At 42.0% G+C, this 14788-nt stretch overlaps 2 long non-coding RNA genes across 2 annotated transcripts; both read right to left on the reverse strand.

The window, feature by feature from the left end:
• Positions 1–802: 802 nt before the first annotated feature.
• On the reverse strand, positions 803–5234 carry LOC123506205. Its single transcript, XR_006675376.1, has 3 exons — positions 4991–5234; positions 3512–3629; positions 803–1128 (listed from the first exon to the last, which is right to left on the reverse strand). It is a non-coding gene; the product is annotated as an uncharacterized LOC123506205 (long non-coding RNA).
• Positions 5235–9208: 3974 nt separating this feature from the next.
• Positions 9209–13621, reverse strand: LOC123506210. The gene is made up of 3 exons (XR_006675379.1): positions 13263–13621; positions 11784–11902; positions 9209–9361 (listed from the first exon to the last, which is right to left on the reverse strand). It is a non-coding gene; the product is annotated as an uncharacterized LOC123506210 (long non-coding RNA).
• Between the last annotated feature and the right edge of the window lie 1167 nt (positions 13622–14788).

Below are 14788 nucleotides of genomic sequence, written 5' to 3' on the forward strand. Positions count from 1 at the left end.
ACTACTACTACTACTACTAAATAAATCAAGAGGTCATTTTATTAGTGTATTTCTTCAGTTCACAAATCACAAGCTTCATTATTTCCATCATTCCTCATTTTTTTAATCATTATTTGCATTTTTCCTATTCAAATCAGCTGGACACACACACACACACACACACACACACACACACACACACACACACACACAATAAAGATATGATGAAGAAATTAATTAGTACGGTAATTAGACCAAGATTGGAATATGCTGGGGTGGTTTGGTCCCCTTATAAAAAGAAGCATATAAGGAAGTTGGAGAGATTGCAGAGAATGGCAACAAAAATTATTCCGGAATTGGCAGAAATGACCTATGAGGAGAGATTAAAAGAAATGAATTTGCCTACCTTGGAACAAAGAAGAGAAAGAGGAGATTTAATACAGCTTTATAAACTGTTGAACGGACTGGATGAAGTGGATAATGAGCAAATGATGTTGAGAGAGGAAAATTTAAATCGAACTACGAGATCGCATAGTAAAAAGATAGCCAAGGGAATATGCTTGAAGGATGTGAAGAAATATAGTTTCCCACAAAGATGTGTGGAGGTGTGGAATGGTTTGAGTGAGGAGGTGGTGTCAGGAGTGTGCATAGTTTTAAAGGAAAGTTGGATGTGTGTAGATATGGAGACGGGGCCACACGAGTATGATACCCAGGCCCTGTAAAATTACAACTAGGTGAATACACACACACACACACACACACACACACACACACACACAGTAACACAACATACAGGCAAATTATTCATATACCATCTTGTACACGTCAAAACAACAACAATAATAACAATAATAATAATAATAACAATAATAATAATAATGATTAGTCAACATTTTCCTTTATTCAAACTATTTAACACACAAAAAGGTGCAATATGATACGAGAGAGAGAGAGAGAGAGAGAGAGAGAGGGCGCAGGGCGGAGGGTGCAGCCAGACAGTGCTCTACGCCTCTCACAGCACACGATAATGGTACAAGTCCCTGAGAACAGAGCACAGGTTGACTCTCATTGTCAGGGTCACCACCAGCAGGAGCGGCAGCAGCGGCAGGGCGTACAGGATCACTCGCGGGGGCTGCAGGATGGACAGGGCTGCCAAAACAATGATAATAATGATAATAATGATGTTTTACGCCTGTTCTTGTTATCATCTTTCTTTTTTATTGTTATTTATTGTTTTGTGTGTGTTTTGAAGGTTGTAGGATTTTCAGGGCTGACAAAATAATGATAATAATGATAATAATAATTATTATCGCCGCATGCCAAGGGTCTGTCTGCGCGACGATAAGGAAACACGCAAACCAGCAGAAGTAAATTGTATGTTAGTTAAGGTTTTAATGCTAAGGACCAAAACTGAAGTTAAGACGCCACTAGAGTATAGTGAAGTAACGAATAAAGGAGAGACAGGCTTGGTGATGGCAGGGCGAAGGAAGAGAGGCGAAGATGTTTACAGTGGAAATTGGTGAGTCTTGAGGAGTATACTGTACCTCCCCTACACGATGGGTCACCAGGTTATCCTATCTACTACCGTCCGTGGCAGTCCCGGGACACAGGAGAGGGACAGAAGGGAGCAGGGTGTTATACAAGTAACATCGTGAGTTGAGCTTGCTCCACACACACACACACACAACACGTAACTGTGGTGAAGATGCTTTGTGTTGTGATTATTGTCATTGAGTGAAGGTGTGGAGTTAATTTGTGGTGTATTGTCACTGTACTGTGCATAAGTATTTAGCATGTAAAGGATCTTAGGGTGAAGTAGTGGCAAGCAGAACACTACTATGCTTTTCAACAGCTGTGTGACCTCGATTTTCTCGGTAACGAAGTGTTGGATCACCATTAGACTTTGCCACAGCATATTTCACACCAAGCGCTATTTTTTCACAGCACAGTGCATTACCACAAGTGTATGAGTAAGCTGCATACTCTTCACAATCGAGACAAATTTCAGATATCCGGAGAAGGCATTCAGACAGTCACTACTACGTCACACCCTAGCCCCATCCACCCCTCTCCCCCTGTGTATACCCTCCTCTCTATCACTCGTTATCCCTTCCTCAACAAACCCTCCCTCTCTCTCTCTCTCTCTCTCTCTCTCTCTCTCTCTCTCTCTCTCTCCAAGCACTGAGAGGTATGGTATATGGCACTCCCACTGGTGCATCCATTAAGCCACTTGTTTGCCAACATTCTCGTTCGTTATCAACCTTCACGCTATCGTAATCAAGGCTTTATGTACACATTATTTCACTCTAAATAAATGACAAGTCTACGTTGGTATACCACATTCTTTATATACTTCAGGAAAACAACGCGCACTGTAGGTTATGAGAGAGAGAGAGAGAGAGAGAGAGAGAGAGAGAGAGAGAGAGAGAGAGAGATAGTGTACCATTAAGACAGCTTTGGCATATTCCATTATCCTTGTTTAGGTTCGCGGGATCTGCAAACACTCGCTACCACCACCACCACCACTTCCCCTTCTATCTACACACCCAAATTAATGGCAACGTTTATTTGTGGTATTAATAATTCAATTTTAAGGAGAATTTAGGTTACATATATAGAGATTTAATTGTAGACATGGAATGCAACTCTACGCGGGCTATTTGAATGGGTTAAATGCGGCGCTCTGAGTAATATCACTAACAAACACCTAAAACACACACAAAACACACACAAAACTCACTAAAAACACCCACATCAACACCAACACACCCCAAACCACTTAAAACACACCCAAAACACCATGCAACACCTCAAAATGCCACAAAACACACACAAAACTCACTAAACACAACATATATACTCCAAAATCGTTCCTAACACACACCCAAACCACTTAAACACCATGCAACACCTCAAAATGCCGCAAAACACACCCAAAACTCACTAGAAACACACAGTACACACCAAACCACTCCTACACACCCAACACACCCAAATCACTTACAACACCCAAAACACACTCAAAACATCATGCAACACCTCAAAATGCCCCCAAACACACCCAAAACTTGCTAGACACACCCAACATACACCAAATCACCCTCACACACCCAAAAGACCCGTAACACACACCCACACATCTTAAAACACTCAAAACTAACCCAAAACACACTCAAAACACCATGTAACACCTCAAAATGGCGCAATATACACCCAAAACTCACTAAATACACCCAGTACACACTCAAATCACTTAAAACACTCAAAACTGCCCCAAAACACACTCAAAACACCATGCAACACCTCAAAATGCTCCCAAAACACACTCAAAACATGCCAGTACTCAAATACACCTCCACACCACACTCAAGGCACGTCAAATACACCTAAGAGGCTTAAAACACACGAAATACACCCATAACACACTTATAATATCCCCAAACACCCTGCAACACACTTAAAACACCCCAAATGTGTCCCAAATTCAACACAATGCATTATAAAGAACGTTACGATTAAAAGGGACACTTACCTAAATATTACACCTTGGCTCCTTCTCCTATTCCGCCTCTATTTCTCGTTTCTTCTTCGTCCTCCTCCTTTGTTTCTCCTTCTTCTTCCTTCTGTTGCTTCCGTCTTGACGTGTGAGCCTAGAAACACATCAAAACACAAGATATTACACAAAATATTGAGGAGAAGGAGGGTGACTTAAGTATTGTGACTTGGCTTCTCCTCCTCTTCCTTCTCTCTCTCCTTCCTTCCTCTTTATCCTCCTTTATTTCTCCTTTCTACTTCCTTCTGCTACTACTATCTACACACCTGAACCTAGAAACACACGAAAACACGCAGGAATCACCAGATATTAGGCAAAATATTGACGAACTGCGGGTTTGGAAAAGAGGCGGCAGCCCGGGGCTATGTTGAGTCACCACCTGGGCTGTGGTCATCACAGAGAACGGGAGAGCGGGGGTCACTCGGCTAAATTACGTAAATCATTTCATTTTAAAAATGACTTTTCGAAAAAACGAAGCCACGGCCGAATGCTTGTTATTTTATGACGTGATAAATAGTAAAACTAAGTTTAAAAATATCAAAACAACTCCAGCTTAACTAGTTTTCAAAAAATGTCTAAATTAAGTATGCTAAATATAAAACAACATTCAAACTCATAAATCTGCTAAAACGCCCTGCAAAGTCAAGCCATTTTCACTTGGCGAGTGTTTGACCACATTTGAGGGAGTGTGAGGTATCTTTCAAGGCATTCCACAGCGAGTTACACCGAGAACCACAAACGTCACCAAATAAAATAAAGAAAAATAACACGTTTTTCAACACCACCAAACACCATTTCAAAGTCCACATATTTCACTCAATAGATTGATTTCACGCCTAAAGAGGACAGCCGATCCTTTGACACCACAAAGGCCCACTTATACCTTCAAATAAGAAACCTCAAAATTCGAGAGGGAAAATTTTCACCGTTGAAAAGCCTTTAACACACGCCATAAAACACCACTAAACGCCACATATTTACCCAACACAGGCGCGCAACACACTTCAAACACAACGAAACATTTATACAAACCATAAAAACACACCATGGAAGCGTAATATTACCCTCACGAAATATTAGAAAAAAGTATTGGACCGAGCAGGCTGCCCGGGGGGAGGGTGGCGGGGGACCGGAGGAGTAGGTAACATCCGGGGACCTGGAGGCGGGAACAGCGGCGGCGGGATCCATATGTTGCCTTTAAAATCTCACCACAACAAAATGAAGCTATATCGGGAAGAAATGACCATGGGAGATGAAATAGTAGACTGGTGGGTGCACTCTGGCACATGTTTGGCTTACGGTAAGTGAAGGACGCAAATAACAACGGCGAATATACACAACTTGCCTCTATGACCGCTTGTTTACCTAATCACCTTTACAAATCTGGGTACAGTTCGAGGTATTTTCACTCCCGTAGGTAAATGAATGCCAAAGATAAGCGAATGGCCTTAAACACACCTTGAGTAAGTGAAGGAGGGGTGTGGTGAAGGCTGCAGGTCATGGTGGCTTGCCTTGCACTGCTGGTTCACTCTTGTCTTGCCGCTTGTGCTGCTAAAAACTGCCTGGGAATATGGTAACACTTCACTTCATTGTGTGTGTGTGTTTAGCTTGGTTCTGTGTGTGTTTGAGTGTGTTCACGAATGTTTTTGGGTCTATATGGGTGTGTTTTGAGCATTTAAGGCTGTGTGTGTGTGTGTGTGTGTTTAGCTTCATTCTGTGTGTGTTTGAGTGTGTTTTGAGAATCTATGGCTATGCGTGAATGCGTCTGGGTGTGTAGATAGACTGAGCAGTAAACACCAAAACACCACCGCTAGCACCACCACCACTGTATGCGCGTGAAGGCTGTGCTGTCTGTACGGTACACAACTGTCAATGATAACTCCCCATTACTACAGCTATTATTAATGGGACATAATGGTTATTCTCGCTTCAGGTATCGAGTTAATGGTTACTGTGACATCTTAATCCTCTCTTTCTCTTCGTGATCGTGTCCTGTGCTGGTGATCTTGGTGAATGGGGAAGTATTGAAGGTGATAGCGAGTGTTTGCATCTACCGCGGCCCAAGCAAAGAAAATGGTTTAGACCTAAGCTGTCTTAATGGTACACTATCATATTCTCTCTCTCTCTCTCTCTCTCTCTCTCTCTCTCTCTCTCTCTCTCTCTCTCTCTCTCTCTCTCTGTCCTAATAAAACAATGAACTAGATTTTCTTATCACCACCACCACCACCACCACAACTATGCACAAGGACAGTCTCGTACACACACACACACACACACACACACACACACACACACACACACACACAGTCCACAGGTCCCTGGCCAGCGCCCTGGGGAGCACAACGGCCAGCTCGTGTGTTCGCCAGACAGCCCAGACTGCAAGTAACGCAGCTCGTCTTGTCCATCTCTCGTCACCCAAAACTCACGCACACCGGTGACCGACTCATATATTTCAGAACACTTACAAATGCATTGGTTACAATAGTTAAAGTATTACTTCATTATAAATGAAAGAAATCAAATGAATGATACTACTAAATGTATGTGTATGCTGTAATAATGACATATATATAATCCAGCAAGCAGAGGTTCCCACACTGAGCCTGTGGGAACGTAGACTCACTTACCATAAGAAGTGCTTGCACATGAAAATGAAAGGATGTGCTCCTCGCTAAGATCACCCTCGCTTCTCACGGCTGTGTGTACAAACAAGGAAAAAAATAATTATATACAATGCATACCCTAACAATCAGCTGCTCACACACACACACACACACACACACACACACACACACGGTGGCGCTTGTCAACGGTAGCTCAGTGGTTAGAGCGACAAGCCAGAGGACCCGGATTCGATTCCCCGGCCGGGTGGAGATATCTGGGTGTGTCTCCTTTGACGTGTAGCCCCTGTTCACTGTTCACTGTTCAGTGTTCACCTAGCAGTGAGTAGGTACGGGATGTAAATCGAGGAGTTGTGACCTTGTTGTCCCGGTGTGTGGTGTGTGCCTGGTCTCAGGCCTAGCCCAAGATCGGAAATAATGAGCTCTGAGCTCGTTCCGTAGGGTAACGTCTGGCTGTCTCGTCAGAGACTGCACCAGATCAAACAAACAGGGAAACACACACACACACACACACACACACACACACACAAGGTGTGCCCGTGCAAAGGAGCAAAGAGATGGAGCATGGAAAAGGTGGAGGAGAAATAGAAAAGCAGTAAATAAGGAAAACTTGAAGACAGCGAGAAATGAATATGTTAAGGTGAGGAAGGAAGAGGAGAGGAACTATGAAAAATGCAAGGAGCAACCAAAATTGTTCTACAGATTCATCAATGGAAAAATTAGGCAAAAAGAAACAATAGAAAGGTTAAAAGGAGAGAACGGGATGGTGGAAGACCCAAACAGTATTGCAGAACTGTTAAATTGTAAATTCCAGGAGGTCTTTACTAAGGAATCCAAATTTGAGAGGCCACAGGGTAATAGAGACAGTGTATATGAAAGAGATTAAAGTAACTAAGCTTGAAATAAAAGAGTTAATGAAGGAACTGGATGAAGAGAAGGCAATGGGACCGGATGAAGTCTCAGGCAGAATACTGAAAGAATGTAGAGAACAACTAGCAAGTCCTTTATACAACATCATAAAATGCTCAATACAAAATGGAACAGTGCCAGTAGAATGGAAAAGAGACATACAATTTGCTAAGGAATATTGAATTAGCATTTCCTACATGGACAAAGAAATGATGAAGAAATTGATAAGTACTATAATAAGACCCAGATTGGAATATGCAGGAGTAGTGTGGACCCCTCATAAAAAGAAACACATAAGGAAGTTGGAGACTACAAAAATGGCTACAAGAATGGTTCCAGAATTTGAAGGGATGACATATGAGGAGAGACTAAAGGCTATGGATCTACCAACCCTGGAACAAAGAAGGGAGAGAGGAGACCTGATACAACTTTATAAATTGATCAACGGAATGGACCAAGTGGATAATGAGAAACTGATCCTGAGAGAAGAATATGACATCTGAAGCACAAGATCGCATAGTAAAAAGCTGAGAAAGGGACGATGTCTGAGAGATGTTAAAAAATATAGTTTCCCGCAAAGATGTGTTGAGACGTGGAACAGTTTAGATGAAGAAGTAGTGTCTGCAACGAGTGTGCACACTTTTAAAGTAAGATTGGATAAGTGTAGATATGGAGACGGGACCACACCACCATAAACCCCAGGCCCTGTAAAATTACAACTAGCTAAATACACACACACACACACACACACACACACACACACACACACACACACAGAGAGAGAGAGAGAGAGAGAGAGAGAGAGAGAGAGAGAGAGAGCGATAGACAGAGAAAGACAGATTGACGGACAGACAAACACACACACACACACACACACACACACACACACACACACCGTGTAGTGGTTAGCACGCTCGACTACAACTACTACTACTACTATACTAATACTGCTACAACTACTACTACTACTACTACCGCTACAACTACTACTGCTACTACATTTACTACTGCTACCACCATTACTACTACTACTACTATTGAAACTACTACCATTACCACTACTACTACTAAAAACTTTCAGAATAAGCGAGAGAGAGAGAGAGAGAGAGAGAGAGTTAAGGATGTGCCTGATTCAAATAATAACATACTACTACTACTACTACTAATAATAATAATAATAATAATAATAATAACAATGTCAATAAATCAAGAGGTCATTTTTATTAGTGTATTTCTTCAGTTCACAAATCACAAGCTTCATTATTTCCATCATTCCTCATTTTTGTAATCATTATTTGCATTTTTCCTGTTCAAATCAGCTGGTCACACACACACACACACACACACACACACACACACACACACACACAATAAAGATATGATGAAGAAATTAATTAGTAGGGTAATTAGACCAAGATTGGAATATGCTGGAGTGGTTTGGTCCCCTTATAAAAAGAAGCATATAAGGAAGTTGGAGAGATTGCAGAGAATGGCATCAAAAATGGTTCCGGAATTGGCAGAAATGACCTATGAGGAGAGATTAAAAGAAATGAATTTGCCTACCTTGGAACAAAGAAGAGAAAGAGGAGATTTAATACAGCTTTATAGTGTTGAACGGACTGGATGAAGTGGATAATGAGCAAATGATGTTGAGAGAGGAAAACTTAAATAGAACTACAAGATCGCATAGTAAAAAGATAGCCAAGGGAATATGCTTGAAGGATGTGAAGAAATATAGTTTCCCACAAAGATGTGTGGAGGTGTGGAATGGTTTGAGTGAGGAGGTGGTGTCAGCAGAGTGTGCATAGTTTTAAAGGAAAGTTGGATGTGTGTAGATATGGAGACGGGGCCACACAGTATGATACCCAGGCCCTGTAAAATTACAACTAGGTGAATACACACACACACACACACACACACACACACACAAAGTAGTAACACAACATACAGGCAAATTATTCATATACCATCTTGTACACGTCAAAACAACAATAATAATAACAATAATAATAATAATAATAATAATAATAATTAGTCAACATTTTCCTTTATTCAAACTATTTAACACACAAAAGGTGCAATATGAGAGAGAGAGAGAGAGAGAGAGAGAGAGAGAGAGAGAGAGAGAGAGAGAGAGAGAGCCAGACAGTGCTCTACGCCTCTCACAGCACACGATAATGGTACAAGTCCCTGAGAACAGAGCACAGGTTGACTCTCATTGTCAGGGTCACCACCAGCAGGAGCGGCAGCAGCGGCAGGGCGTACAGGATCACTCGCGGGGGCTGCAGGATGGGCAGGGCTGCCAAAACAATGATAATAATGATAATAATGATGTTTTACGCCTGTTCTTGTTATCATCTTTCTTTTTTATTGTTATTTATTGTTTTGTGTGTGTTTTTAAGGTTGTAGGATTTTCAGGGCTGACAAAATAATGATAATAATGATAATAGTAATTCTTATCGCCGCATGCCAAGGGGTCTGTCTGCGCGACGATAAGGAAACACGCAAACCAGCAGAAGTAAATTGTATGTTAGTTAAGGTTTTAATGCTAAGGACCAAAACTGAAGTTAAGACGCCACTAGAGTATAGTGAAGTAACGAATAAAGGAGAGACAGGCTTGGTGATGGCAGGGCGAAGGAAGAGAGGCGAAGATGTTTACAGTGGAAATTGGTGAGTCTTGAGGAGTATACTGTACCTCCCCTACACGATGGGTCACCAGGTTATCCTATCTACTACCGTCCGTGGCAGTCCCGGGACACAGGACAGGGACAGAAGGGAGCAGGGTGTTATACAAGTAACATCGTGAGTTGAGCTTTCTCCACACACACACACACACACACACACACACACACACACAACACGTAACTGTGGTGAAGATGCTTTGTGTTGTGATTATTGTCATTGAGTGAAGGTGTGGAGTTAATTTGTGGTGTATTGTCACTGTACTGTGCATAAGTATTTAGCATGTAAAGGATCTTAGGGTGAAGTAGTGGCAAGCAGAACACTACTATGCTTTTCAACAGCTGTGTGACCTCGATTGTCTCGGTAACGAAGTGTTGGATCACCATTACACTTTGCCACAGCATATTTCACACCAAGCGCTATTTTTTCACAGCACAGTGCATTACCACAAGTGTATGAGTAAGCTGCATACTCTTCACAATCGAGACAAATTTCAGATATCCGGAGAAGGCATTCAGACAGTCACTACTACGTCACACCCTAGCCCCATCCACCCCTCTCCCCCTGTGTATACCCTCCTCTCTATCACTCGTTATCCCCTTCCTCAACAAACCCTATCCTCTCTCTCTCTCTCTCTCTCTCTCTCTCTCTCTCTCTCTCTCTCTCTCTAATTCAATTCATTTGAAATTTGCACCAACCACTGAGAGGTATGGTATATGGCACTCCCACTGGTGCATCCATTAAGCCACTTGTTTGCCAACATTCTCGTTCGTTATCAACCTTCACGCTATCGTAATCAAGGCTTTATTTACACATTATTTCACTCTAAATAAATGACAAGTCTACGTTGGTATACCACATTCTTTATATACTTCAGGAAAACAACGCGCTCCGTAGGTTATGAGAGAGAGAGAGAGAGAGAGAGAGAGAGAGAGAGAGAGAGAGATAGTGTACCATTAAGACAGCTTTGGCATATTCCATTATCCTTGTTAGGTTCGCGGGATCTGCAAACACTCGCTACCACCACCACCACCACTTCCCCCTTGTATCTACACACCCAAATTAATGGCAATGTTTTTTTGTGGTATTAATAATTGAATTTTAAGGAGAATTTAGGTTACATATATAGAGATTTAATTGTAGACATGGAATGCAACTCTACGCGGGCTATTTGAATGGGTTAAATGCGGCGCTCTGAGTAATATCACTAACAAACACCTAAAAACGCCCAAAACACACACAAAACTCACTAAAAACACCCCACATCAACACCAACACACCCCAAACCACTTAAAACACACCCAAAACACCATGCAACACCTCAAAATGCCACAAAACACACACAAAACTCACTAAACACAACATATACTCCAAAATCGTTCCAACACACACCCAAACCACTTACAACACCATGCAACACCTCAAAATGCCGCAAAACACACCCAAAACTCACTAGAAACACACAGTACACACAAACCACTCCTACACACACCCAACACACCCCAAACCACTTACAACACCCAAAACACACTCAAAACATCATGCAACACCTCAAAATGCCCCAAACACACCCAAACTTGCTAGACACACCCAACATACACCAAATCACCCTCACACACCCAAAGACCCGTAACACACACCCACACATCTTAAAACACTCAAAACTAACCCAAAACACACTCAAAACACCATGTAACACCTCAAAATGCCGGAAAATACACCCAAAACTCACTAAATACACCCAGTACACACAAAATCACTTAAAACACTCAAAACTGCCCCAAAACACACTCAAAACACCATGCAACACCTCAAAATGCCACCAAAACACACTCAAAACATGCCAGTACTCAAATACACCTCCACACCACACTCAAGGCACGTCAAATACACCTAAGAGGCTTAAAACACACGAAATACACCCATAACACACTTATAATACCCCCAAACACCCTGCAACACACTTAAAACACCCCAAATGTGTCCCAAATTCAACACAATGCATTATAAAGAACGTTACGATTAAAAGGGACACTTACCTAAATATTACACCTTGGCTCCTTCTCCTATTCCGCCTCTATTTCTCGTTTCTTCTTCGTCCTCCTGCTTTGTTTCTCCTTCCGTCTTCCTTCTGTTGCTTCCGTCTTGACGTCTGAGCCTAGAAACACATCAAAACACAAGATATTAGACAAAATATTGAGGAGAAGGAGGGTGACTTAAGTATTGTGACTTGGCTTCTCCTCCTCTTCCTTCTCTCTCTCCTTCCTTCCTCTTATCCTCCTTTATTTCTCCTTTCTACTTCCTTCTGCTACTACTATCTACACACCTGAACCTAGAAACACACGAACACACGCAGAAATCACCAGATATTAGGCAAAATATTGACGAACTGCGGGTTTGGAAAAGAGGCGGCAGCCTGGGCTATGTTGAGTCACCACCTGGGCTGTGGTCATCACAGAGAACGGGAGAGCGGGGGTCACTCGGCTAAATTACGTAAATCATTTCATTTTAAAAATGACTTTTCGAAAAACGAAGCCACGGCCGAATGCTTGTTATTTTATGACGTGATAAATAGTAAAACTAAGTTTAAAAATATCAAAACAACTCCAGCTTAACTAGTTTTCAAAAAATGTCTAAATTAAGTATGCTAAATATAAAACAACATTCAAACTCATAAATCTGCTAAAACGCCCTGCAAAGTCAAGCCATTTTCACTTGGCGAGTGTTTTACCACATTTGAGGGAGTGTGAGGTATCTTTCAAGGCATTCCACAGCGAGTTACACCGAGAACCACAAACGTCACCAAATAAAATAAAGAAAAATAAGACGTTTTTCAACACCACCAAACACCATTTCAAAGTCCACATATTTCACTCAATAGATTGATTTCACGCCTAAAAGAGGACAGCCGATCCTTTGACACCACAAAGGCCCACTTATACCTTCAAATAAGAAACCTCAAAATTCGAGAGGAAAATTTTGACCGTTGAAAAGCCTTTAACACACGCCATAAAACACCACTAAACGCCACATATTTACCCAACACAGGCGCGCAACACACTTCAAACACAACGAAACATTTATACAAACCATAAAAACACACCATGGAAGCGTAATATTACCCTCACGAAATATTAGAAAAAAGTATTGGACCGAGCAGGCTGCCGGGGAGGGAGGGTGGCGGGGGACCGGAGGGGTAGGTAACATCCGGGGACCTGGAGGCGGGAACAGCGGCGGCGCGGGTCCATATGTTGCCTTTAAAATCTCACCACAACAAAATGAAGCTATATCGGGAAGAAATGACCATGGGAGATGAAATAGTAGACTGGTGGGTGCACTCTGGCACATGTTTGGCTTACTGTGAGTGAAGGACGCAAATAACAACGGCGAATATACACAACTTGCCTCTATGACCGCTTGTTTACCTAATCACCTTTACAAATCTGGGTACAGTTCGAGGTATTTTCACTCCCGTAGGTAAATGAATGCCAAAGATAAGCGAATGGCCTTAAACACACCTTGAGTAAGTGAAGGAGGGGTGTGGTGAAGGCTGCAGGTCATGGTGGCTTGCCTTGCACTGCTGGTTCACTCTTGTCTTGCCGCTTGTGCTGCTAAAAACTGCCTGGGAATATGGTAACACTTCACTTCATTGTGTATGTGTGTGTGTGTGTGTGTGTGTGTGTATTTAGCTTGGTTCTGTGTGTGTTTGAGTGTGTTCACGAGTGTTTTTGGGTCTATATGGGTGTTTTGAGCATTTAAGGCTGTGTGTATGTGTGTAAGTGTGTGTTTAGCTTCATTCTGTGTGTGTTTGAGTGTGTTTTGAGTATCTATGGCTGTGCGTGAATGCGTCAGGGTGTGTAGATAGACTGAGCAGTAAACACCAAAACACCACCGCTAGCACCACCACCACCACTGTATGCGCGTGAAGGCTGTGCTGTCTGTACGGTACACAACTGTCAATGATAACTCCCCATTACTACAGCTATTATTAATGGGACATAATGGTTATTCTCGCTTCAGGTATCGAGTTAATGGTTAGTGTGACATCTTAATCCTCTCTTTCTCTTCGTGATCGTGTCCTGTGCTGGTGATCTTGGTGAAGGGGGTATTGAAGGTGGTAGCGAGTGTTTGCATCTACCGCGGCCCAAGCAAGGAAAATGGTTTAGACCTAAGCTGTCTTAATGGTACACTATCATATTTTCTCTCTCTCTCTCTCTCTCTCTCTCTCACACACACACACACACACACACACACACACAAGGTGTGCCCGTGCAAAGGAGCAAAGAGATGGAGCATGGAAAAGGTGGAGGAGAAATAGAAAAGCAGTAAATAAGGAAAACTTGAAGACAGCGAGAAATGAATATGTTAAGGTGAGGAAGGAAGAGGAGAGGAACTATGAAAAATGCAAGGAGCAACCAAAATTGTTCTACAGATTCATCAATGGAAAAATTAGGCAAAAAGAAACAATAGAAAGGTTAAAAGGAGAGAACGGGATGGTGGAAGACCCAAACAGTATGGCAGAACTGTTAAATTGTAAATTCCAGGAGGTCTTTACTAAGGAATCCAAATTTGAGAGGCCACAGGGTAATAGAGAGACAGTGTATATGAAAGAGATTAAAGTAACCAAGCTTGAAATAAAAGAGTTAATGAAGGAACTGGATGAAGAGAAGGCAATGGGACCGGATGAAGTCTCAGGCAGAATACTGAAAGAATGTAGAGAACAACTAGCAAGTCCTTTATACAACATCATAAAATGCTCAATACAAAATGGAACAGTGCCAGTAGAATGGAAAAGAGAGACATACAATTTGCTAAGGAATATTGAATTAGCATTTCACTACATGGACAAAGAAATGATGAAGAAATTGATAAGTACTATAATAAGACCCAGATTGGAATATGCAGGAGTAGTGTGGACCCCTCATAAAAAGAAACACATAAGGAAGTTGGAGAGACTACAAAAAATGGCTACAAGAATGGTTCCAGAATTTGAAGGGATGACATATGAGGAGAGACTAAAGGCTATGGATCTACCAACCTTGGA

The sequence above is a fragment of the Portunus trituberculatus genome, chromosome 2 (assembly GCF_017591435.1).
Source record: "Portunus trituberculatus isolate SZX2019 chromosome 2, ASM1759143v1, whole genome shotgun sequence".
In the NCBI taxonomy this organism is placed as follows: domain Eukaryota; kingdom Metazoa; phylum Arthropoda; class Malacostraca; order Decapoda; family Portunidae; genus Portunus; species Portunus trituberculatus.